The 26962-nt window shown below is 42.9% G+C and overlaps 1 long non-coding RNA gene across 2 annotated transcripts in view; it reads right to left on the reverse strand.

Moving 5' to 3' along the window:
* Window positions 1-25926, reverse strand: part of LOC116668577 — a 46853-nt gene extending 20927 nt beyond the window's left edge. For both annotated transcript variants that reach the window (XR_004325737.1, XR_004325736.1), the window contains exons 1-2: window positions 25812-25926; window positions 24747-24884 (exon numbers count right to left, since the gene is read on the reverse strand). This is a non-coding gene — a long non-coding RNA (uncharacterized LOC116668577). The remainder of the gene's footprint in view (window positions 1-24746; window positions 24885-25811) is intronic.
* Between the last annotated feature and the right edge of the window lie 1036 nt (window positions 25927-26962).

Raw genomic sequence — 26962 nt, forward strand, 5'->3', positions numbered from 1 at the left:
TGGAAAAACAATTGCGAAAAAACTTATTTAAATCCAAATAGGTGAAACACATGGAAGAAATCAGTGGTTCTCTTTTTGTGTGTGTGAAATGAATACCATTTTCAGATATTGAGACAATTAGATGGGACAGTACAGTCCTCTGGAATAGAGCAAAGGTAAAAACAAATGATGTGGAAAGAATTTCTCAGCCTGAGCTTTGCCAGTTAAGACAACGATTACACTGGCCCGTCTGGGTGCTCCTCAGATGGATCGCTGGAACATGTGGTGGCGCTGGCTGGATGGTTACACCCACCATTAACAGAGTCAGTAGGGAGCATCCCTGACAGGGAGGAAGGCTGAGTGACACTGATTCCCCACCTGAGGAAATGCCATGTGGCAGGAAATGCAGCATGCTTGGGGGCTGGGAGTGCTTGATAGTGATGGAGGAGGTAGAGGGGGCGGTGGGAAGGAAAAGAGGTGCATTGGGAGAGGCGGAGAGGTCATGAGGAAGAGGAGGCCTCGGGGGAGGTGGGAGTGTAGGGGGCCACATGGAGGAGTGGAGGTGATGGTGGATGTGTAAGAAGAACTTCATAAACTGCATGCTTTATCTTCGTAGACACTTCAGGCATAGAATTCTAAGTAATGTGTGTGACTATCATCTTTAAAGTAAGCACCAGATATTCTTTTATTTTTAAGGGTTTTTTGTGGGGGAAGAGGTAATTAGGTTTATTTATTCCATTTATTTTTTGAGTGGGTACTGGGGACTGAACCCAGGACCTCGTGTATGCTAAGCATGCGCTCTGCCACTTGGGCTATACCCTCCCCTCAGATATTCTTGAATCTGGTTAATAAGTGAGAGTATTGTTTTATACTATCAGTTGCTCTCTTAAAAGAAGTAAGTTATTTCCTGTCTTCCACATATTTTGAGCATGGCAAGTCTTTTATACCAAAAAATAATAAATATTAAACAAAAATAACTTTGAAGTAAAATGTTTGTTAGCAACAAACATGACAAATGGAAAGTATGTTGTCATTATTGAATTTGGACTGTTACCTACTTCAAGTTTGAAACACATAAATTACTCCACTTAAAAGGCAAAGGGATATAAACTTCTAGCCTCATTTAAAAAAAAATCAGGCTGAACTGATCAGTGAGATGTTTTCTGAGAGTGGTTAAATAAGTGTTAAAAAACCTAATCCACTCAAAGGGATTGATGAAGGTCTCCTTGGGAATCGTGGTTGGGCTGCAGGGAGCAGACTGCTCTCCTGTCACTAACAGCTGCTCACTAAAGCCTCCTGGGACAGCAGGAGAAGGCAAATGCTTCTTTGATGCTGGAGGCTTGGCTGCAAGCAAAATTACAAAGTCAAAAGTCTTGCAACACCTGGTCCCGCTTCCTTTGTGCGGACCGCTGGCTCCCAGAACCCCTAGGCCAGAGTCACACTCAGTCATCTTATATGAGTGAATGCAAGGAAGGAACAAATGAATGAATGACATGACATGACCAGGAAGGTTAGCACGCACTGCCAGGCTCTCACAGCCCAAATGCCAGCAGTGGAGACAGACTAGCATAGAAAACCATAGAACAATATTATTTTATTTTCAATTAAAGTAGAACCTAAAGCACCGCGGAAGGTGCTTTGCTTTGCTGGCAGTCAGCGCAGCTTGCTGGCGCCACGTCAGGGCTCTTCCCTGTTTGTTTTCACCCCCTTTCTGTGTCTTCTTTTCTCCATGCCACGTGCATCCCCATTTCATTTGTTCAGTAGTTGTTACTGGGTACCTACAACCCGCACACCAGTAGCGAGCAGGATATACCAGACTCCGCCCTCGTGGAGCTTACATTCTGACAGGCAGAGACTGGAAACACACAGTGTTTTTATGGCTTAAGAGAATTTCAAAGAAAATAAATGCTGTTAAGACTGTAACGTGGGGTAACATGACAGTGATGGAGACGGGGGGACCGATTCAGAGAGGACAGTCAAGAAGAGCGTCTCAGATGTAGTGGCCGTGGCCTCTGCCTACCGCCAAATGGCAGCTGGTCTCCCGCCAGCCAGCACTATCCAGGAGAATGGATTTCAAGCTGGAAAATCCGGAGAAAGCAGTAAAGATGCTCCACTGTGGGAGTGATAAGAGAACTCCTGGCAACTACTTATTTTAAATCTTTGCTAAGGAGACCTAAATTATGAGGGAGTTTTTAGACATAATCCTGGAAACTGAGTAATCGTTGAGGAATTATGGAGGGTAAGAGAGGAGCCCCCCAAAATGCTGATTATTCACCACAAGGGATTATTCACCTCAGTGAAGATTTCAGCCCAGATTATTCTGTTTAATGTGAATTCTCAGCAAAATACAAGGCTGACTTTAGAAGAACTGGCACATGTGTTCTCAGGGTTCCCCTCTTGAATACACCCATGGCTTGATGTTGAACCGGGACTCCCCAGGTATCTGCTGGATGGGCTACATCACCTGGATGTTTAGAGCATGTTATGCCTACGTCCAAACCTGAGTTCATCATACCCTTCCCCACCCATGTGTCCATCCTTCCCTCATGTTAACTTAGCTTCCTCTCATTCATTCATTCATTCATTCATTCCATAAACATTTAGCACTAAATGGCAAGTCAAGATACTGCAATTTATGGATGCATAGAAAAATATTCAGTACAGTGATGCACCAGCTTCAGAGCTAGGTGCTGGTAACACCAACCCAGGGGTCCCACTGAACTGTCTGTGTGCATAGGGTGAAACTGTTTATCTGCTCTGTACCTCAATTTCCTCATCTGTAAAATAGAGACAATAGCACACTCTTGGCACTAAAATATATGTGGAAGGAAGGAAGAGAAAAGGAGGCACAAGAGGAGGGGGAAGAGAGGAAATGGGAGACAGAGGAGGAGGGAGGCGAGAATTGGCAGTTAACTCAATTTGAGGATTAAATGAAATGCTGACACTTAACATAGTGCCTGGCTCATGGTAATATCCGTAAATACTGTCCCTCATTTCAAGGAGCTCACCATTGAGTGAGAAAGGAAATAGGAACACAGTTCAGATAATCTTAATAGCTAACACTTATTGAGTGCTTACAATGTACCAGGCGCTATTCTAAACTTGACGTGTTTAGACTCGCTTCACCCTCAGCACTTTGTAAGTTAGGTTCTATTACTATGATCCTGACTCCATAGATGAGAACGACAGGCATGGAAAGGTTCAGTTACTTGCCCAGCACCAGTGGGGAGTGAGGAACAGAGCTGGATTCAAACTCAGGCACTTTGACTCCAATCACTGCATCCCACTGCCTCGCACAAGTATGAGCAAATGCAGTAACAGCAATGTGCGTGTGCTATTATGGGGGACTTGCAGCCCAGTAAGATGGCAGTGTGACTGAGGAACTGGCCTGGGGAAGGAGGACTCCTGCATTTGGGAATTTTAGGACGCCCATGAGGAGGCAGCCAGGGGAAGAGGACATGAAGGGCATCACAGAGGAGACAGTACGAGTACAGCTCCACGTTGCTGGAGCAGGGATGGGTGGTGCAGGTCACACAGCATTGCACACCATGCTAGGGGCTTGGACTTTATCCTCTAAGCAATGGGGAGTCACGGAGAGGCAGTGCGATCAGAACTGCACTTTGGAAAGATTACTCTGGGGCTGAATGGATGTGAAGAAGATGTTCCCGGAGGAGGGAGGTCAGTCTGAAGGTGGCTGCCAGGGTCTCCGGAGATCGTGGCCACAGATTGGGGCGGATCCATGATATATTTAGAAGACGTAATTGGAAAAATGTGGTACTTGTTGAATGAAAAAGCTGAAGAAGGAAGAGGAGTCGAGGAAGACTCTCAGACTTCTGACTTGGAAACTGGGAGGGTGGTGGTACCATCTCCTGGGCAGGAAAGACAGGAAGAAACGCTGGCATAAAGTTCTCAGGAGCATAAAGCTTCCTGTGTCCCAAAGTCCCTTTTTTAAACTTTTTTTTATAATAAAAGGAAACATACAGAAAAGGAAAAGGAGTAGTGCAGTAAATACCCATCACCTAGATTTAACAGTTCTTCAACAATTGTTGAAGAGTTTGCACATCTTCTTCATATATACATATATATTTATATTGTTATATAGTGTTTTACCTTGGTTTTTATTTTTGTTAAATAATTTTAAATAAACTGAAGACATCATTGCATTTACCCTTAAACACTTCATTGTAGCCTATGTCACCAAAAATATTTAGCTAAGCAACCATAATACCATTGTCACACCTCAAAAGATTAATTACCTAGTATCATCTAACATTGAATCTATATTAAAATTTCCCTAACAATTCCTAGAGTGATTTTATACCTTTTTAAAAAAGAATTTAGGTAATGACCCCACATTATTTTTGTTACATCTTTTAAGTCTCTTCAGATGTACAACAGACCTCCCCACATCATTTATGCCATTGATTTATTAAAGAAACCAAGCTGAGTGTCTGGTAGAAGTCCCCATACTCTGGATTTGTCTCCTGGTTTCATCAATACGTTATTTAATTTGGTCTTCTATTCCCTGCGTTTCCAGTCAACCAGAAGAAAGTTCTGACGCCTTGGCCAGATTCAAGCGTAACATTGTGACAAGCATACGTCGTTGGTGATGCCTTGTCACGTTTGGCTTCCCATCAATGTCAAGATTTTGGTTTCAAAATACCATTCTACTCACACACTACTAAACCAGACTTGACTGATTCTAGGCCTGGGATGGGAAATGAAGAAGGTGAGCCTTGTTCTAGAAAGCACAGGAGTACCCAGATACTAGGTAATGTCAGAATAACAACAGCCGATTTAAGGGCCCCACTGGTCAAATTTGGGACACTTTGAGCATTAAAAAGAATGACTGGGATTGTTGAAACACATTGAATATATAAATCTATAATATTCAATACTCAATCATAATACTCAAAAACTAAATTCCAGGTCACTAAGATTCGAGAGCAACTTAGATACTGTTGAGGCGGTTCTGTGACTGGGATCTCAGTCTGATCGACGCCTCTGCCTTGAACCAGAACTCTGGCTTTGACTAAACCTTGGACCATGACTCCAGCTAGCCCTCATCTATGCCTGGAACAGTTGGTAAACATGATGGCAACTGAAACTAGACTTTCCCCCCCAAAATCCCTTAAAATTTCATCAGAAAAGATAACATACAGAAACATCACAATCTCATTTTAAAGTAAAATTGACAGCATCTTTCAGAACTTTCCCTAGTCCTGTACAATTCTTGTCACTCTTTAAAAAAAAAAAAAGAAAAAAAAATCGTAAGTTTCAGATCCCACTTAACACGTGCTCTTTGCTAGTAAATATGCTTCTTGTGCTTCTTCTCCCTCCCATTATTTTCCTAAAGTTTGCATCTGTGCCTTTCAAGAAAAAGTAGCAGTTTTTTCCTTTAATATTTATAAGAACCAGACTCATTTCCTTTATAGGAACAACAAAAAAACACCAAACAGAATTCTACTGCACAATTTAAAGAAAATACACATTTGTTCATTAAAGTTTTCATGCTCTAGATAATTTTTTTCTGACATCTAATCCATGCTAATCCATGCTAAATGGAAACAGTAGTAAAGCATCACAAGGATAAAGGAAGCAATCTTTGTGAAATATAGGCAAGAAGATAGAGTTCAAAAAGGATGTTCAGTATCCTTTTTTTTGTTTGTTTTTTGGCGGGAAGTAAGTATCATGTCAGGTAAAGACTCCTGAAACAAGTTCTGTTTGAATCTTAACAGAATCTTAATTCTCCCCTATATTTACCAACACTTTGAGAGCCTTGTTTTGGGGCACTCCTTTACTTTACTTCTTTTCATTGCATACACCTTTGTTTAGAAACCTGCCCAGCAATTCATATAGATTCTATAGGAATAGTAAATAGTTTGGCATAAAATACAATCTTAGTCATGTCTTGGAAGGCCACCATCATACCTTCTCCTTTAACTCTGGACAGGCTTGCCATTACTTTTTGGTCTCATACTAGAATAAATCTTTTAGCTCAGAAGCAATTCTGAAAGTTGATCCCATTAAACAGTGATCTTGAGGCAGGAGTTTTTCAAACACACTTCACAAAAATAGTTGACACTCATCTCCAAGTCTGAGATTAAGAAACCATTAGCTGGTTTACACCTGGTTTCAATACTCGTTTGAAGTTCCAATACATTTACTGTATAGACATTAAATATTGTATTCAAATATTAAATATTGAAAGTTTTAATGACTACACAGACAAATAGAGCAGGGCTGTCAGGCAAGATGTGAAGCCAGTCGAATTAGTGCCTCATCTACACCATCTGCAACAAGGGAAGAGATTTCAGCATGGGGCTGCTTTCGAAAAATTCATCTCTTCTTGGCATAAACCATTTTCTTTCTGCACAAATGTTCAATTCTCACTAAGGGGAAAATAGAATAAAAATCTTGGATGGTCTTCCATTGTGTGATGTGAGGATTACTTTTCAACGTTGTAGTGGATAGTCCGAAACAATAGAGGAACTGTCATTTCACTTTTCACCACAAGTTCTTTCCACATTGAAGAGTTCTTCCTAGAAATTAAAACTTCACTCCGTCTACCCCCAAGGACACCTAAGAGTCTGGTCTGGGCACTGACGATGATTCCCTGCTAGCGGGAAACTAGTCTCCACTGATGTTTAGGATTACTGCGCAGTATGTGTTACACACCAGGCGAGTTGACTATTTCAGTGAGTCTCAGTGCCATTTGCCAGTACGTTCTCAGTTAAGAGTTCATTATCATTTTCAAAATTAACCGTCAAGAAAACTCAGCTTGCTAGTAGAGGTGTAACTTTTTGTTAACTGCAGAAGTTGTTTGGCTGACACAGCACTTCCTCAGGATCCACTGGGCTGCCCTCCCGTAGCCAGTCTGCACCTGGTTCCCGTCCTAGTTTCTGTCCCGACCACTCATCACTAATTAGTAAACACACTGAATAGCCTGGTGTGTCAATTACTCAAGGGAAACCAAGGAACAGCACTAGCATAAGGTAAATAAACCTTGGGAGAAAAAACTTTTTATTTTTGTATTTTCACCGCATTTTCAGAGGCAGCGGTAAGCCATAGTTCTCCTGGCTATTTAATCGATAGAATTGTATTAATTGACAACTAATGCATAAGCCCCAGGGCCTCCATTATAGTTCTTAGGGGGAGAATTAAGCTCTTGATTTCTTCCCACCTTCTCACCAATATTAATTGTCCCTGCTTTCGGCAGAGCCCCTGGCTATGGACTAAGGTGTGATTCAGCTGCCAGATAGAGCAGGAGCAGCCTTCTTTCTCAAGCATCTCTTACACCTTAGAATATTCTCAGGCTTAATCTTAACGATTTAGACAGCGTAGCAACCGATTTAAGTCATCTTTACCTAAAGCTTCTTAAACTTGCCATAGCAGAGGCTGTAAAGTAACATTCCTTTAATAAGCCCCGTAGATGATAGCTTTTCTTTTGATACAAGCTTGCTTGGCAAGAAGTTGAATCCAATGCATTGGCTACCCAACATGAGATCCCCACTCCAAGTCCCAGGCAGAGCTGTTATTGTACGCATTTCACAGAACTCTCTAGTCCTTCTATGATGCTAGCAAACTCGAGGCCACAGGAGCCTTCTAAAATCAGACTCTATTAGTTTGGAAGCTAGTTTCTTGAGTTCCGTCGCTTCTGTGCGAGCAGTTCTCTCCACACCGCTGCACAGGCGTCCCCCTCTGCTGCGGTCCCGCAGCTGTGTGTTTGCTGGGCTTTAACCTGTGGGGTCCAAACACTGGGTGGCAGCTTTGCCTCATCAAAAAGACGCTTGGGGGAAAGTTCCCAGAGTACACGCTCCGTGGAAGAACAGCTCACAACTCAGACTCCCTCTTCAGATCTGCTGTAATACAGGATGGAGGGGGCATTAGTCATATTTCTATCAGTTTCAGCTTCTTCATCTTCATCAATTACTCTGTCTTCAATCTTCTGTAACCTCCTCTGGGCTTCCTCCCTTGGCAGCTCTCCAGTTGCCTGATCCAGTGCTTCACAAAGAAGGTCTCTTAATGCCAGATGCAGAAAGGCCACCAGTGCATGTAGCCCTCACATTGTCCTGTCCATCAGGAATGCTACCCTTGGCACCCAGCATAGTGCACTGCTCCAATCAGGCTTTGCTTTCTTGCTGGACAGTCTCCATCATCATCATCATGCTTTTGTCTGTGTTTCTTTCCTCAGTGAGCTGAAACTCCTCTAGCCTCTAAACATCTGCCAGGGCAGCTGAAGGCAGTGTGACTCGCAGCTGCAAGAACACACTAACCCATCTGCCTCAGGAGGACACTCAGGCAAATGTGAGGCTGCACCCAACTCTGGCCCCCTTTCCTCCCAGTCCATGAGCTGCAGCCCCAGTGACGTCTAGTCCTGACCCTAAAATTTATCTTTTTATTTGATTATAACCCCCACTGCTCATGTTCTTTCACAGATGGGGTTGCCTCCCAATTGCATAAGAATATTGGATAAGATACTGCCTCTTCTGGCTTCCAGAACACACAAATGCATATTTAGCTACGTGGAATAGCCAGCCGTCAGATCCTTGCATAGGATAATTATTATTACTTGCTGTCCATTACCAATCAAATGTTCCACTCAGAGAATGGACATTCAATATAGAAAAGATGGCATAAGACAGGTATTCTTAATTCATCTGTGCATAAGAACCACTTGAGGGAGTTTTAACTGAAAGCAGATTCCCTGTACTCCACCCTAGAAGTTTCTGGTTTGGTAGGTATATAACTTGGGAATGACTTAGCTGGCTTTTGGAACCACAGGCAAGGAACATATCTCTATCTAGGTCTTTAGCTCTGCCCTCCTATGGCAGGATAATTACTGAAGTGTTTGTACTTGTTTCCCTTTATTTTTTTTCTCACACATTGACCTCTCAACTCCAAGGAGGTGAGGGGTTGTCCTGGCTTGCCTCACTGAGTTTCTCCTGGGGTTGAAAGCAGGAGTGGCCTGTAGGCCAGCCTTCTTCCTGTCTTTTGTGAAAGCCTCAACCCACTTCCACTGAGGAAGTATCATCAGATACTCCAGTGTGAAGACGTGGAGTAGAATCATGCAGTGGGATCCTTCCCAGACTAAGAAAGGGGCAGAAGTCACAGATTCTACCATGGCAGAGAACTGTGCTGAACTGCAGGGCACATCTTTGGATGACAGGGCTTTATGGAGGAGGGGCTACTGGTGCACATGTAGGCAGGCCCCATCCTAGACCCTGGGAATCCAGCCTTGAGAAAGGCTTGTACCCTCAGAGAGCAGCATGGAAGTGTATTAGTCAGGGTTCACTCAGAGCAGCAGACCCAGTAAGACATACATATATGTGGATTTATCAAAGGGAATTCAGCTTAAGCACTCATGGGAGTTCACTAAGCAGTCTTTGCAAAGCTGTCTCCACATCTAATGCTGGAGTCCAGAGCTCACGAGCTGTGGTCAGGAAGGAAGGTCATGAGCAGGCTGGAACCCCGTGAGACCTGGCTGACCCACGCGGGTTCTTGTTGCCTCTGACCTTGTCAACAGGAATATCCTGCAGGGGCCAGGGTCCTTCTTCAAGGACCTAAACACACATACAACTGACCTAGAAGTCAGAGAAAATGAAAGAAGATCCAGGGGGAAAGCCAAGTTGCTGCTTCAGGCCAATAAGATGAGTCAAGAGATCAGGATCAAGGTGTGTGTGACAAAGCGGCCGCTGCTTTCCTTCTGTCCTCCAACTGTTGCGAGAGAACCCCCCTCGGAGCTCATGCTGACAGGAAGCATGAAGAAGGGATTCTGGGAAGTGTAGTTCAGCGCAGCCAGTGGGCAAATGGCAAAGCCTGGCAGGAAGCAACAGCAGGCTCAGGATTTGGCAGGAACCGGTGTGGACAAAGGCAGAGGCCCACCCTGAATACTCTTGTCTGTGTAAAGGGGTGGGAAAACCCTTGCATGATGCTGCAGGGAAGCCCAGTAATTATGAACGTTAAATTTTCTGCTGGAAAGGAAGGTTGAGTTAAAGTTATTTTGGAGATAAAGTAATGTGATAAATGTGCTGAAATGTAATCCATTGAAGCCTCCAGAAATGTATATATTTAGACTATTTTAAGTTAGCTCCCTTCCAAAACTGTCTTCATTAAGAATTTAATGTTGTGACTTTTTATTATCAATTAGAGGAAAGAGCAATATGAACACCACTTTTATATTTGTTGTTAAAAGTGTATGTCAGTAACATTAAAGGCATGGTTTAGTTTGCTTTCTTCCCATGTAGGATGTGTGTAAAAAAAGTCCGTATGGACCAAAGGTGCAACTGGCTGAAGGAAGCAAGAAGTTCATGGGCCATTTTGGTTCAAAAACATGTTTGTGAGCTACTCACCTGAGTCTGCCCACTCTTCCCTTAAGAGCGTACTATTGCTTAATAAATCCTTGCTTTGCTTTCTTGAAAGGAAAAAAAAAAGAAACATATTTGTGAGGATTTCTGAGCAGTCTTCTGGTATTTGAGTTAGAACAGTGTGTTCTAACATCATTAGGACATCTTGGAAACCACGATGTACTTTCCCACAATAATAGCTTTTATAATGGTCTCTAGGATACCTTGAATTTGAGTTTGGCTAAGTTTCTTCCCTGGCCAGGACCCACTCCACCGCCTTTCCATCAATAACTGGGACCCTTGGCCCATCCTGCCCAGGGACTCTTAACTGTATTCTTGACCACACCCAGAGAGCTCTCATACAAACTATTCAAAGTGTTGGGACAGTCTATTGGAACTAAATTTTTTAAAAGAAGAATATCACTGGCCTGGATCCTTTTGGAAAATGCTTTAACCTATATCAAGTTCTACAGAAATCCATTTCTAAAATCTCAAAAGAACTAGTAAATTATGTTCTCCCTCTGATAACAACTGCTGGATTGCATCACTGTCTACACATGCTTTTAGAATCTGACAATGCAGTTTACCCACAGTTGTCTGGAGATGAGACAGAGACTTTGACCATAAACCTCTGAGTTTTATTAAGAGTCAACCTGAGTATGTTTTTTAAACACTTTGTACCTCAGAGTCTTCTGTCCCTTCAGGGTTGAGAGCTAAAGAGTTAGCCATACACTAGCGGGGAAGCCCAGGCCCTTGGGACCTGACACACTAGAGTTTGGATCAGAACTCTGCCATTGGCCAATAGTATGACCTTGAGCAAGTTACTAAGTTTTCTAAAGAACAGCGTATTAGTGTATTCTTCATGTGTCAAAGGGAAATATTGCCATCTATCTCAAAGCAGGAGTATCCCAATTAAATAAAGTTGTGGCCATGCTCATTGCACTATGGCTGTGTTTATGATGAGTGGTGTGGACACAAGCACCACTGCGCCTGTGCACAAGGTTGCAGACGTCATTTATTTAAAAGCATTATATAGACATCCTGGTTTATAGGAAACAGCTACACACGAACAGCTTTTATTATGTGTAGTACACAGACATCCTTTATGGTGATGTCCAAAAGTCATAGTCAAATACAGTACTTTAAGGAAAGCAATGAATAAATAAGCTCTCAAGAAATTTTACCAAGAATGTGAAAAAGAGACAAGAAAGAAAAAATTATTCTCAGAAAAAAAATTATTTAGTGCCTGAAAGTAGTGTACGCACTTGAGTGATTAATATTTTGCATGGCCTTGTCAGCAGTGGTATCACTTCTTCAGTTATTGATGAATACTGATGAAAGTTTATTTTTGTATTTGGTCATCAGCTGGTTGAGATTTGGGGGTGGGAATGGCAAGGAGAAGTTTGACAGAAAATAGAGATTATACTAATTTTGTTGCTGAAGACTCTTCCAACTTCTGTTACTGGCACTCAAAGGAGGAGTTAGCGCCTGGCCTGCAGAGAATTACTCTGAAAATCAGAGACATGTGCGGCTTTGGCTGTGAAGGTGGCTAGGGTACAGAGGCCAGTCTGGAGAGGGTTAGGGTTGGTTTGAAAGAGTTTGAAAGAGTGGTCAGCAGTTCTGTGACCCAGAGCCAGCCTGGGGCCCTTAATTATGCTCATCACTGGATCCTGAGGAGCTGGGCTTTCTGAAGTACCCTGGGAGCCGGCTTTCAGATTCTAGCTGCAAAGCCATAGAAACTTTCCTATGGGAAGAGAAAGGTGGGGCATGAAGCTTATACCTAGGCAGGAGAGATGTGAATTTGAATGCCACCCAGTCTCTGTGATTTAGATTATTTCTGTCTAGACACCATGTTCTTGCCTCTCGGGGTAGGTAGGGCAAAAGGGGAGGGTACAATCAAGAGTAAATAAAGACTAAAAGATCTCTTCCCATAAAAATCTCTCCAAGGCATTGAGAACTCAAGAGTGTGGTCTTACACAATTTATGAATGCAGAGAATAAAACATTCAGGGGTGACAGGTCCTTTTTTAAAACTTAAGCCGACACAGTGACCTGAGGAATAGGCCATTTTTCAGCTTGAACCCAGGCTAGAGAGAGAACAAAAGGAAAAAGCACGTAAGTTGGCAGCATCATTAAATTTTGGCAGCACTTAATTTTTTTTTTTTCACTAAATACAGATAAAGTACTTACTATTTACCAGGCCCTGTTTGAAGCATTTTACAAATATTTATTCATTTGACTGTCATAATGACCCAGTGAAGTGAATATCATCTTAGTCTCCACTTCAGATGGGGACCTTCAGTTGCTCTGTGATACCTGCAGTGTCCATTTCACTGGGTGTGAGTAGCTTCTGTGGCACTGGGCCCTACCAGCTGGAACAAAAATGACTGGTAGAGTGAGTGCAGCTAGTATACACAGCCATGAGACGCAGCTCCATCAGGGTCCCAGGTGTGTTTAGGAAGTATTTTAAGGGGCTGCATTGGTCCATTCATTTATGTTATTGGGATTTAAGAAGCCCAAATTTTATAACACTGCTGAAACATGGTTAAAAATACCTTAGTATCAGTTCCAACAGTGCTTCATAGCAAAGGTCACAAACTCAGATCTCCACAAGGGCCATGCAGGTAACATAAGTGAGTGAATCTACCCTGAGGTAGAAATACAGCACCTACCCCATGTAAAGGTGGAAACAGCTCCTCAGATCCAGCCAATTTGCTGAGACTCCATTTTTGCAAGAGAAGCTAGAAATCCATACTTTACGCTAAATCTCCCAATTTTTAAATGTTTGCGTCTTACTCAACTTTTTATAACCCTGTATAGGTTAAACAAAGCAAGTCTGCTAGTCACCTCTGGGTCTTGGACATCCGCTGTGCAAGCTCTGCTCCAGGGCCTTCGCCCCATGGCCGCATGGGAAATACCCTTATAAGAAACTGACAGGCCAGCCCATGTGCAAGTTGTGCGCCTGCTGTGCTGCAGGGAGCACAGAGATTTTTTCTCTCTCTGGAACTTCTTTTCAAAACATTTTGAAAGCACTTCTTTTAAAGATACCAACTTTATTCATTCCAATGGAATCTGAGTGCGAGGAAACAAACAGTGCAGTGGGTGACTGTGTTCCCAGAGGCACCCCCTGCAGCCAGCAATCAGAAGGCAGGATTCCTCTGAGGTTTCTCTAGTTATAGTTAGTTCAGGTGCCTGGGTCTCCCTCTTTCCCAGCTTCTCTGGCCTTCTTCTGTTTTGAGGGCTATCATAAAAGAGGTGGCACAGCCTGATTTCCCACGAGCTCCTGCTCCGCGACGCGCCAGCCCTGGAGCTCAGGCCTGGTGGCACATGTCAGCCTTGGCTGTCCCTGAGGGGCCTCCACAAACTGGGCTCAACCCGGACAATAAGCCTGGCAGACGCTAAGCTGACTTAGTTCCCCTGTCTCTTTACAGCAGGGCCTCCCGGGGCCTTCGCTACACTAACATGCTCTGAGAATTTCCAGCAGGGGGCTTTTTAAAATTATTATTACTTAATTCTGAAGGTCTCCTTTTGAGAAGTATCTGAAGGGTCCAGTATTGTGTGGATCATACCCTGGGAAGCCCATTCTAAAGAAAAATAAGCCAGCTGAGCCACTCCTCGACTGGGCGGTACTGAGAGGACCAGAAGGACTGTGCGTGACGGGCGGTGCTTCCTGATTGGGAGCTCTGTGAAGGCCTCGGAAGTTAGTGAGTGGTTACGTCCCTTTAAGAAATCTCTGCCAAGTCCTTGGCTCTGCTGTCACTTCATCACTTAGTTCTAGTGAATAGGACACAGGACACAATTCATGTCCTCAAGGCGTCCTTTTTGACCCAGTCTCTGAGTTGGCCACAAAGCCCCAGAGGGAAGCGCTCAGTCAGTCTGTTCTGTGTGTGTGATGCTTTGACAACATGTGAGGGAAGAGGTGTGGAGGATGCAAATTAGAAATAAAGCTTGTAGGGCATTCAGAAGCTGGCATGGAAGTCTGTCAGTCGCAGAGGAGAAATGAGATGTGAAAAGATCCAACAGAGCAACCTTTGCAAAAACCAGCAGTCCATGAGCAGAGAGAGAAAGAAGAGCCAAAATTTTTGCAGAAGAGAAGACAAAGAAAAAAGAAGAAAATCAAGACACTGTATTGTTAACTGTATTGTAACAGCAGCTAACATTCAGTGAGCGCTTACATTTACTCATTGCATTCATCCAGTGAGCTTGACATTCTCTTTCTGAATCGTCACAAGAGCCTGTAAGTGAGCTTGGTGAGGCTCAGGAGTTGCCCAGGGTCACACAGCTAGTAGTGGTGGTGAGGCTGACAGGTGAAACAGTCCACCTCTAGGGCCCATGTAGAGCTGGGGGAAGAGCTTCAGGAAGAAGAGTGTGGTTAACAGTGTCAGATGCCACTAAACACAAGTAAAATGAGAACAGGGAAGTATTTTGGATTTGGCAGTTAAAATTTTTGGCAAGTGCATTGCAAGTTAAGTCACAGAAACACAAACCAGATTATTGGTGATAAGGCAGTAATTGGATGGGAAACAATTAGAAGTATTTGGACATGTAGCCTTTATTTGAGAAATTTGACCTCAAAGGAAACTGAACTTTCTGGAAATACCTGAGTAAACCCTTAATCTGTGTACTAGTCAAGGCCAGGGCACCAGTCAGGACATGCTAGTTGTTTTAACAACCCCCAAATCTCAGTGGCTTGAAACCATAGACATTTATTTCTTGCTCTCATTAGAGTCCATTGAGGATGTGGGGGAGGAGTACTGTGCCCCAGGGTCTCGCAGGGCTCCTTAGCATCTTCTACTGAATCTGTAACTCCTTAGGCAAAGAAAGATTTTGAGCAGAAGACGGGGAGAGGGAGGAGGAGTAGAGGCCGGGCTTAGCAGTGGTGTCCATCACTTCCATCCACACACGTGTCTGGCTCACAGGACCCCACTCTGACCAGAGGGCTGTCTGGGAAACGTGGTTCAGATGTGTGCCCAGAGAAGCAAACCACACATCTTCAGCCTCTCTCTCTGGGCCCCTCTGCCGTGACTCTTTGTTCTTCCTCTGCTCACTAGGCACGTGGGAGAGTAGAGAGGTTCGGATGCTTAGAGATCCTGGTTTCTTTTCCACTTTTGTCTCAACAATGAACTTGAAGTCTAGTGCTGGTTTAGGCCACCATCCTCCCCTGCTGCATCTCCCCCAGCTGGCCCAGAGTTGGCCTCTACCTGCAGTGGTGGACTTCTCCCTCCGAGGAGACGGGCGGGCCCAGGCTGGCCCTGAAGTAAGAGAAGTGGCTGTGGGATCAAAGCAAATACCAAGCGGGAGAGAATCCCATGCACTCCGATGAGGCTCCTGCGCTGACAGCTCCGGGAGGGCTGTCGCATGGTGCGGGTTGGTGAGTGGGGCGAGTGAGGAACAGCGGGCCCCGGGCGGAGTACCTGCCCCTCCTAAACTTCTAGCTGAGTATCAGTGCATAAGAATATGGGCCCCTTGTTGCCAGATCTTCACATCTTTTAAGAAAAGTCAGAAATCTGATTTTTAGTTGAAAACTCAGAAGTTTTAGAAATTGGCTCAAACAAAATATCTATGGGCCAGATTCTTCCAGCAGGCTAATCATCTCTCTCTCTCACTTAGACTCTGTGATGTGGCTCCAGGGACTCCAGCCTCCTCACCGTGCTGCCCTTCACAGAGACCAGAGATGCTCAGGCTCTGGCACAGCCTGAATAGCCAGCATCGTGAGGAGAGAGGGACTCTCTGGTCAACCTGACGTTGACACAAGCCATCAGATGCTGGCTGAGGCCCCCAGAGTGCCAGAAGCAGGATGCCCTGTCTAGGTGAATGCAGTCCAGAGCCTTCCAGGGCTAGGCTGAGGCTGGGTGTGAAGACCCCTTTCCTCGGGGGGACCTGTGCCTCTCGTTACCTCCTGGGTCCTAGCATGCTGCTGCCAGACTCTGCTCGCATCTGGGTCCTGGCATCCCCCACTGTATTCCTGGCAAAACGCAACTCTGAGCTGTTGTGGTCTCAGCAAGTGTTATACTTAGAGAAGGTGGCTGGTTACAGAAAGCCAATCATGATTTATTCTCACGTGGTGTTTATCGCATCTGTGATACCCAGGCTTGCAATTTTGACTTTTTTCCCTCCAACCTAAATTTCAGTTGAAAAAAACCTTCTGATCAGGTCTGAGAAGGGATTTACCAACATAGAAAAGGGAAAGGTTAGAAATAACTCTGGTGTTGAATGGGAATGAGTGTTGAATTGGTATTAACTGAGGAATTGCTAATACTTACCTGCACAGGTAGATGTAGAAACAGGTTCAGTTGTTGGTTCTGTGTGTATGTTAATACATATGTGTGTACCTGTATACAAACATTATTTTCAGCTCCGTCTGCTGAAGGGGCCTAAAAGCAGTGGCCGCCCGGTAGCAGTGAGCACACTGAGTGCTCATGTCAAACTTGGTTTCTAACGGGCATCCTTCAGTAAAAGGAACCAGAGCTCCTTAGAGCAGTAGCTGATTCCATCCCTGGGTTAGGAGGAGGGAAGCGTACAACTTTTTTTTTTTGGCCAGAAAATACAAAAAGGCTCAAAAAATTATAAGGGCAAGAAGAATAAGAGCCAGCTTGAAGTGGCCCTCACTGGTCAAATTTAGAAATATTTGAGCATGTAAGTATAAACTGGGCACCCACTGTCCGGTGGCTGTGAGCGCACCCAGTGCTGCCAGTGGCCTGGTGGGGAGCTGGAGGCCAACGTTGAATCTGAAATATGGAAAGTGGGTGCAGAAATACTTAAGCAACACGAACAATTGTGTTGTCAGTGAAAGAGCCACTGGTAAGAAGGGTTACCTGACAGTCTACCCAACAAGCAGATTCCCTCCTGAATACGGACCAGCCTTCCCTGACCTCTGTGCAGGCACAGGTGGGGTTGCCAGGGAGTCATGTACCCTCGGACTTCTACTGCAAGGCCAGGAGGTTATGGCAGGTTACAGCCTGTCACCAGTCCACAGGCATGCACCCCTAGTCCGGTTTTCAGTGCCCTATCTGTCTTCATTTGAAAATAGGAAAGGAAAGTGGGTGCTTGAAGCATTGCTGCCAAAGGCTCCTTTCTGGCTTATGGGGACCGACGTTGACCTCAGGTGATGCCTCTGCTACTGAGACACTAGCTAAGGACAAACAAAAGCCTGTCAGCCTGGAGACACCCTGCAAAGCCTGAAGGCTATGAGTGTGGGGAGTCTTCTGTCCTCAGAAGGGGCTAGAGAGCGTGTTTGACAAAACACTACTTACTAGCCCCGGCGTGGCCTCCGGAACAGAAGAGCCGCAGGCGCGTGCCGGAGCGCCTTCCAGAGCCCTCCCTGCACCCGCGGTGTGGGCGGGCTTCTGAAAGCAGCGTTCAGGTCAAGCTAAGCGTTAAACATTAGCATGTGGTTTTGCAGTAATGACAGGTGCCCTGTCCCCATCCACGCGTGCTCTTGTGAGCAAGGCTCAAAGGTGTGGCCCCTTCCGCTCCTAACTCAGCTTAAGTGCTAGCTGGGGAACTACGTATTGTAAGGAACTGTGTTGAGGAGCGGTGTAAGAAAAATGACCGGTACCGTTTTTTATTCTGTTTATTTCAAAAAGTTTCGTTTGTTGAAAAGGAAGGCTTGCTTGTGAAGACCCTGTGACAGATAAACCCTTGGCTCAAATTGCTGAAACTGCCTCCTGGTTGCTCTCTGAAGAGCAGCTTGGGACATCTTAGTGGGCTTTCTCTTTGGTTTGCTTTTCTGTTTGTTGTCATTTGAGGGGGTGTATGGAGAAATTTCTGTTCGATCTTGTTTTTAAATTAACCAGCGGCCAGGGCTTGAGCAGAGGGGGATGGATTTAGCGCTCATTCTCCTCCCCCACAGTCCCTGTCTGGTGCTCTCAGAAAGTAGCAGAGTAAACGCCTCTCTAATCCACTTGCTTCTTTTTGAAGGTTGCCTTTTCTCTTCTTCACCTTTGAGTGGGTCCAATATTTGAGGAAACTTACGAAAGTGAATGAAATTTCCATGCCCCTTACTTTTTGTAGGATGTACCATACATGTGACTTGCGACTTTCAAGAAAATTTGTCTGCCATTTGCCATCTTTGAAAATACTTTCTAACATCTGTTATTGCTGAATGAAAAAAAAATTCTTGCATCTTTTGAAATAATCCAGACAGGTTGAGTTTGTAATCACTTCCCTGTTTTGGAATATATACACAATGTGGGATTACAACCTATTGAGTAAAATAGTAACCTACGAGTTCATGTTAGTATAAATAAATTAATGAATGCAAAGTAGAGAAAGGAATGCTCCTCTTTAAAGGACACTACCAACTGAGTGTGTAGAAGGAATGTTAAAAATAATCAGCGCTTGGTCACACAGCAGCAGTTGAAGGACAGGAGATTTCAGTGGATGTGAGATTTGGTGGATGGAGGCTGGAGGAATAGGATGATTTCATAAGCTCTCTCCACAAACACTGATCACGTACAGAGAGGGGAACAGTGGCTTTATGCTAGCAGACACTAACTTGCCCAAGTGATCATGATTAACATCTTACTGGAACCAGTCAACACCGTGTGTCCCCCAACATGAAGCACTGAGAAAAGCCCAGCATCTTTTCTGTACCGTTTCTGCCAAGAACATGTGCCCAGAGTCTGGTCAGGAGGAAACACGAGACCAACCTAGATTGGTGGCCACATTGCACATCTGTATCCTTTAAGCTTTGCAAAGACGTGAGGATAGGAAAGACTGAGTAACTGTTCCAGCTTGGAGGAAACTGGTGTGATGTGACCACTAAATACAGCACACGTTCCCAGACGGGGCTGCACCAGAAGGGAGAACAAGGCATTGGCGGGGCAGGTGGTGAAACGACCAGGCCTCTGGGCTGGACGGGAATGTTGTGCCGGCGTCAGCTTCCCGACTGTCACAGGTTGCACAGTGGCAGTGGGGGAGAAAGTGCGTCCAGGGACACTTAGTGGTAAGGGGAACGCAGGTGAAAGGGATGAGGGAGTTCTTTTTTCTGTTCTTGCAACTTTTCAGTAGGTTTGAAACCATTAAAAAGCAAAATTTAAAAACTAGAAGAAAGGAAAACCCGCGTAAACCAACTCCGGTGGCGTTAGTTTTACCTTCCATAGAAAATCTTTTTCTGCTTATTTTAAAATATGGTTCATACCTATAAACAAAGCATGATTTTATTAAACAGCTTGTTCTGGCAGAGATCTTGACCCCTTTGGAAATCTGTTTTTTTCCCCATCTTGCAGAAGTATCTTTTCTACTTCGGCCACATGTTCATCCCTATTGATCCTTCAAACTCTAATTCAAATGCCTCTTTAAGAGTTTCCCTGAATTGCCCACTTGAAAGCTCTTCTGTATGCCCCAAATTGGGCTGTCCTTCATCTCTAAACACTCATCTCTTCCTACCCTGAACAGTGATTTTTATGTCTTTGTGCTTTTCTCTCATTTGCTTGAGAGCTTAAGATTTAGGTGTATTTGTGTCTGTGACCAAAAGCCTTCCCTGGGTTCAGGGCCAGCTTCATGGGCATGTGACCCATGCAGCTGTTGTCATCTTGAAATCTGACTCATTTTTGAAGGAGAGATACTGCATTTTCAGTTTATACTGGCCTCAAATTATGTAGCCGGTTTGGCTGGAATGAGATATTTGTCAATAAATGCTGACTGAAATAAAAGTATTGTCAAATAAAATTTTAAAAGAGCCTGAGCATGGCTGAGCTGAGCCCCGCACTTCAGTCTCTCACAGAGCTGCAATCAAGGTGTTGGTCAGGGCTGCGGTCTCATCTGTGGCTCAGAGTGGGGAACGGCTGCCGGCAGCACTCAGTTCCTTGGGCTGTCAGGCTGTGGCTGGCTGTTGCCTGCAGGCTGCCCCTACTTCCTTGCCATGTGGGGTTTCTGAGCACAACAGCTTGTTTCCTAAGCCAGCAAGGGAGAGTGTCTCCTCACAAGATGGATGCTGCAGGCTTACGGAACATAGTCACATTCACATAATCACATACATCTCGTCACCTTTGCCATATTTTATTGGTTAGAAATAAGCCACATGTCCCACCAAAACTCCAGGGGAGAGGATTACACAAAGGTGTGAATACCAGGAGTTGGGGATCATGGGGACCATTTTAGAGTCTGCCTGCCAGAGTCCTTGTCAGATATACGTGTCATGTGTGTCTTATTCAAGTGTGTAACTTACCTTTTCCTTTTCTTTGATAGAAAAAATGGTTTTATTTCAAAATCAGACATACCCATTTTTTAATTTTATGGGTAGTGCTTCTTATGATCTGTTGACAGTTTATTGCCTACTTAAGGGCAGGAGGATACTCTGCTTTCTCTTCTAGATCAGGGCGATCACCCTTGGCAGAGCTGACACTTGGGGCTGGCTGATCCTTTGTTGTGGGGGCTCCCCTGTGCATTGTAACATGTGTGACAGCATCATGGCCTCTAGGTTCCGGTAGCACTTCCTCCTCACTGTGACAACCCAAAACACTGCCAAGGGTCTCGTGGGGCCGGAAAGCCCCCAGCTGGGAACTACTGTAGTATTTGCTTTTAGTGTAAGCGTTAAATAGTTTGCCTGTTCTCCATCAAAGTTTATACTGCTGCTTCTTATACATCAAAGTATATATGCTGCTTCTGTTGTTCCATATAGATATCTAATTTCTCTACAGAGTTTCCCTCGTGAACTGTATTTATTGCTGTTGTCATAAAGTGCTCATGTATACGCATATCTGTTTTTGGACTCTATTCTGTTCAATTTATCTAATGTATATCCTTCTGCCAATAAAACACTTTTTAGTAGTTTTTTGTTAAGTCTTGAAATCTGGTAATGTAAATCTTCAAACTTTGTCATCAAGATTGGTCCAGCCTTGCTAGGTTCATTGCTTTTCCATATATATTTACAATCAAGATAACAGTTTTAGAAAAAACCTGAGATTTTGATTGGAACTGAATTTGTAAATCAGTTTGAGATCATTGTAGTTCTAACAGTATTGAATATTTCAGTACATGAAATGATAAATCTCTCATTTATTTAGTTCCTTTTAAATATCTTGGCAAAATTTTATGGCTTTCAGCATTGAGGTCTTACAACTATTTCATTAAATTTATTTCTAGGTACTTGAGAATTTTTATATTATTGTAAACATTGTTTTTCTAATTTTATTTTCTAATTGTTGTTGGTATGTAGAAATACAGTTAATTTTCATATTAACCTTGTATCTGGCGATCTTGGTAAATTCATTTATTAGATATGATACTTATTAAATTTGTTTGGATTTTCTTTATATATAATCATTTCATCTGCAAATATCATTCTACTTCTTTATTTCCATTCTTTGTACAGTTCTGTTTATTTTCCTTGTCTTCTTGCCCTGGATGGGATCTCTTAAACAGTGTTGAATAGGAAGTAGTGACAGTTAAAATTCTAGACTGTTCTCCAAACTTAGGGGGGGAATAATTCAGTATTAAGTATCCTGATAGCTGTAGATTTTTTATAGATACTCTTTATTATATTGAAGAGTTTGCCTTCTGTTTCTAGTTTTCTGAGAGCTTCTACTGATTTTTTTTTTTTTTTTTTTTTTTGTCTGCTGGTACCACGAAACACTAAGAGTTGTGGTAAAACTTGTAGCTGTGAGGATGGATTTGTCTGCTCCTTTTTGGTCATTCAATATTTGGTTTATATATTTTGAAGCTATATTATTAGGTGCATTAAATTAAAAATGGTTATATTTTTCTGTTAAATTTCCCTTTTTATCATTATGAAATGTTTCCCTTTACTCTAGTAATATTTTTGCCTCAAAATTTACTTTGTTAATATTAATATAACAAACAGCATTTTTGTTTTCTTGATCAATGTGTGCACTGCATATTTTTTCCATCCTTTTATTTTCAACTTATTATGTTTTTTTTATATTGAAAGTGTGTTTCTTTTAAACAGTATAAAGTTGGGTGTTAATTTTTAACCCAGTAAAACAATCTTTGTCTTTCAGTGAAAGTTTTTAGTCAATTTATATTTTTAAGATAATTATTGATATTACTGGATTTAAGTGTTTTTACTTAGTTTCTACTGGTCATGTCTGTTCTTTGTTCATATTTTCTTCCTTTTTTGATTTCTTTTGGGTTAATTAAAAATTTTAACATTCCATTTTATCTCCTCTACTAAATTTTTTAGTTTTTATTTTATTTTTAGTGATTACCCTAGCAATTACAATATGCATTCTTAATTTATTTGCATCTATCATAAATTTGTACTTTAGCTCTTCACAAATAATACAAGAAGCAAGAGTACGGCTCTGTTTACTCCCTCCTGCCCTTTGTACTTAGATTGTCATGTATTGTACTTCTGTATAGGTTTTAAATCCTACACATCGTTGTTACTGTATTGCTGGTTTAAATAGTCAATATGCTTTTGTATTTAGCTGCATATTTAGCCTTTCCTGTCCTCTTCATTCCTTTCCGCAGTTCTGTTTCCTTCACAGATAATTCCTTTCAGCCAGAAGAATTTTCTTTAGTACTTCTTATTTGTAATTCTGCTGGAAATGATTTATCTAGATCTTTGTTTTCAGATATTTTTTGCCTTCATTTCTAATTGGTAACTTCACAGGGTTAAGAATTACAGGTTGGCAGGAGTCCGTTTGTTCTCTTTCTTCCTTTCTTCCTTCCTTTCTTCCTTTCTTCCTTTCTTTCTTTCTTTACCTCCTTCCCTCCCTCCCTTCCTTCCTTCCCCTGCAGCACCTTAAACTGTCAGGCACCATTCCTGATTGTCATCCATTCCATTGTCCATTGTCACCTGGATTCCAGAGTTTCTGTTTAAATGTTTGTCAGTCTAATTGTTGTTCCTTTGAACTTAATGTGTTTTTTTTATCCCTCTGGCTACTTTGTGATTTTTTCCCTCTATCTCTAGTTTTCAGCATTTGGCATGTGAGATGTTTAAATTTGACTTCTTTTATTTTTCTTGCTTGAGATGCACTGAGATTCTAAAATTTGTGGATTGAGGTCTTTCATCAGATCTAGAAAATTCAAATATTGCTTTTGCCCCATTTTCTGTCTTCTTTAGGACTTTACATGCTGAAGTATTACATAATTTGACAAGTGTTCTTCACATTTTTACACACTGATTTTTATTTTAAATTCTTTCTGTCTCTGTATGCTTAGGTTTGGATAATTTCTATTGATCTGATTTTCCGTTCACTAATCCTGTCTTCTCATGTGTTTGATTGTGCTATTAAACTTATTAAAATGCAATAAATTCTTTAAATGTTACAGGCTTAGAATATCCATTTGGGATGGATAAGTAGGTAGATTCCATTTCCCTGCTGAAATTCTGTCTTTTCATCAGTTTTGTTCACCTTTTCCCCGTTCTTTTCTTTAACATGTTTATAATAACCATTGTAAAACCTTGTGTGTTAAAATACAACGTCTGGGTCATCTGTTTGTCTGCCTCTCTTGGTTATTTTTCTCTTGATTATATCACATTTTATTGCCTTTTTTAAAAAGTAGTGTAATTTTTTTCTTACATGCCAGAAATTGTGTATGAAAGTTGTGTGAAGATTGAAGTAAATGCTGTTTTCCCCGGAGAGGATTTGACCTTTCCTTTCTCAGTCAACAGTTGAGCTGGGAAAAGACTGTAGATTTTGTAGACTCAATTCATCTCTGGTTTCAAATGTCTCAAGGGTGAGATGTGTGCTTAGTTTACCGTGTGTTCCTCTCTCGAGCGTGATCTTGCCTTCTGTGCGCCCTAGGACTGCAAGAAACTTTGTTCTGCCTTTCAAGCTCAGCTTGCACCTCACATACCACCAAAGCACTCATTAAAACTGCCATGCGAAGAAAGCAGCAGAAAAACACTGTCTTTGCATTTAGGAATACCCCAGACTTGAATCTTTCACGGCAGCCCTCAAAAGTTCTGCTGTTGCTCAGTGTTCTGACAGAGCTCCTCTGCAGGAGCCAGCCCAGTTCTCAGCCCACGCACACACGCACACACTTGTCAGATGCCTCAGGGAGGAAAAAAGCTGTGGACCTACATTCACAGAAGAAACAAGGAGATCTTTCTACTCTGGAATTCAGTTCCTCTAGACTTTCTTCATTCACACTATCCATTGTTATTTTTAAAACATATTTTGCAATTCATCCGGCTTCTTCTGTTTGTCGTGGTGGGAATAATGGTCTGCTGCGACTTTCTGTATCTTAACCAGAAGCAGGTCAAACATGCACTAGTTTTATAATCGGAGAAAAGGAAGTAATTCTCAATCAGAATTATTAATTTATAGAAAAATTCCAAGATATCAGGTGCAAATGTCACTCCCTACATTTTAGCATTACAGATTAATTTTGCAAAAATCACCGTCTCCAAACACAAAGCAATTTCTTCCAGTTATTGCTCACTCAGCACCTATTTCTGTTCATCATCTCCTTTTACCATCATTGTTAGGTTAAAAAACAAAATACTTACCTTCCAAGCCTCCTTAGCAACTGAGAGTGGCCACTGGACACAGTTCTAATAGGTGCTTCAGTGCAGGCCTGACATCTGTGTGTGTGTGGCAGTCACTTTTGATCACGAGGCACAAGCATGAGAACAAAAGCCAGCACACTAAGGATGACAGGGTCGAAGCAGATGAAGAGACTGAGTCTCTGATGGCATTTTGGGGCTGCTAAACCAAAGCCAGAATTGACCAACTTTTAAGAGTACTTTGTTGTAAGAAAAATAAATCCCTATTAAGATTCTGTGAGTTTAATGTTTTGCTACTTGTAACCCAGTGCATTACTGATACTTAATCCAGCTTCAGTTACTCAGTAAGCCAGCACACATTTGTTGAGTATGTGTATTACACAGTGGTTTTGTTAAACCTTTGTTTAGCAGAATATTAAAAGGAGTTCACAGCATGATTCCTACCCTGAAGAACTGTACTGTCTTTCAAATAGACATTGTGTCAGTAAACACTAAAAAAATGAACACATGATACGTAACAATCTGATTTCAAATAAATAACACAATAACGAATGACTGATATTTCTAAATATAATTATTTCCCTTGTTCCCTGTGCTAAAATAATTATTCCCTGCCTGGATGTTGAAAGTGAAAAGGTTGCTGCAGTCTGAAGTTTAAGGTTGACGCCATCTACAAGTGAGAAGGCAGCTGCTTTTTGGAGGGGTTTAAGGTCCACTAGAAGGCTTGTGTGAAAGCCATGTTGAATTCCTCTGCTTGACTGTCCTAATGGTTTGAAAGCCCACTGTTAAAACCATTCTTTGTAGTTAGGGAGTTATCCAGAAGTGGTCCTGATTAAATATCGCAGCTAGAGGCCGTGACGTTAATAACCATCATTGCGGGTTTGTCTACCAGGGCGCTAGCGGAAGACAAGCCTCGGAAGGATTGAGATGGCAGAGGAAGAACTTGAAGGTTTGCAAAGAGAAGTTTGGAAGGGGAAGAATGTTCCCTAGGAAGCCAAGTGTAATTGTCTACTCAGGCTGCCATAACAAAATAGCACGGGCTTAAACAACAGAAATTTATTTGCTCACAGTTCTGGAGCCTGAAAGTCCAAGATCCAGGTGCCAGTAAGTTCAGTTTCTAGCGGACCTCTCTTCCCGGCTTGTGAGTGGCCGCCTTCTCGATGTGTCCTCACGTGGCCTTTCCTTGGTGCCTGTTCATTGGGAAAGAGAGAGAGCTAGCTCTCTTCTTATAAGGACACTAATCCTGTTGGGTAAGGCCCTGTCCTAATGGATTGAGAACATTTTCTGTTAAGTGCCAGATAGTAAATATTTTAGGCTTTGCAGGCCACACAGGACTCTGACTCATGTTCTCTGTTTGCCTCTTTTTCTTCACTGCACTTAAAAAATGTAAAAACAAAAAACAAACATCTTTAGCTCACGGGCAACAAGAAAACAGACTACAGGCCAAATTTCCCCTGTGGGTTGTAGCTTGTCAGTCTCTGGCTTAAACCACAAAGGTTTAATTTTTGCTTATGTTCTCTGTCGATCATGGGTCAGCTGAGTGTTCTGCTCGCTGTAGTGACTGGTTGAACAGCTACCATCTCAGACATGACAGTCACTGTGCCAGAGTGAAGAGGGAGCTCTGGAACGCTCCATGTCAGCGGTGGCTACTCACAGGGCGTTGGCTGGAAGAGTCACATGGCCCACCCTGCTGTGAGGGGCCTGGGAGTTTATTCCAACTGCTGAGCATCACGGAGCATCGCGGTTCCCCACAGGCCCCTCCTGTTTGTGTGTGTCTTACAAGCAGAGGCACTGACAGCTTTTGTTCCAGACCATCTTTTGAAGGATGTCTGTATAGCAAAGAGCCTTGAAAGGCAGAAATTGTTCCTCACTCTGGAGCCTGGGGCAGGTTTGTTTACTGTCCAATAGAAACAATGTCTCCCTGAGGCAGCAGGTGGACCAGTTTGCTTGGAGCCCATTAAAAACGTTGAGGTTCCCTGAGCTCCCAGTTCCTTGCCTGTAATGCCAACCCACTGTGCACGCAGGAGCCACACATCACCAGGTGGGTTTTGGGGCTAAAGGGAACTGACACGAGCACGAAGTTCCTTCTACTTCCTATGCCATGAGAAACAAAGTCCTTTGTCTTCAACCGAGCATCTTGTGTCTTCTGGCAGCATCCATGGAACTATAGCATGCTAAGTCACAAAACAAAGAAGGTCCCTGCTCCCGTGGGCCCTTCC

The sequence above is a fragment of the Camelus ferus genome, chromosome 14, assembly GCF_009834535.1.
Source record: "Camelus ferus isolate YT-003-E chromosome 14, BCGSAC_Cfer_1.0, whole genome shotgun sequence".
Taxonomy (NCBI): Eukaryota; Metazoa; Chordata; class Mammalia; order Artiodactyla; family Camelidae; genus Camelus; species Camelus ferus.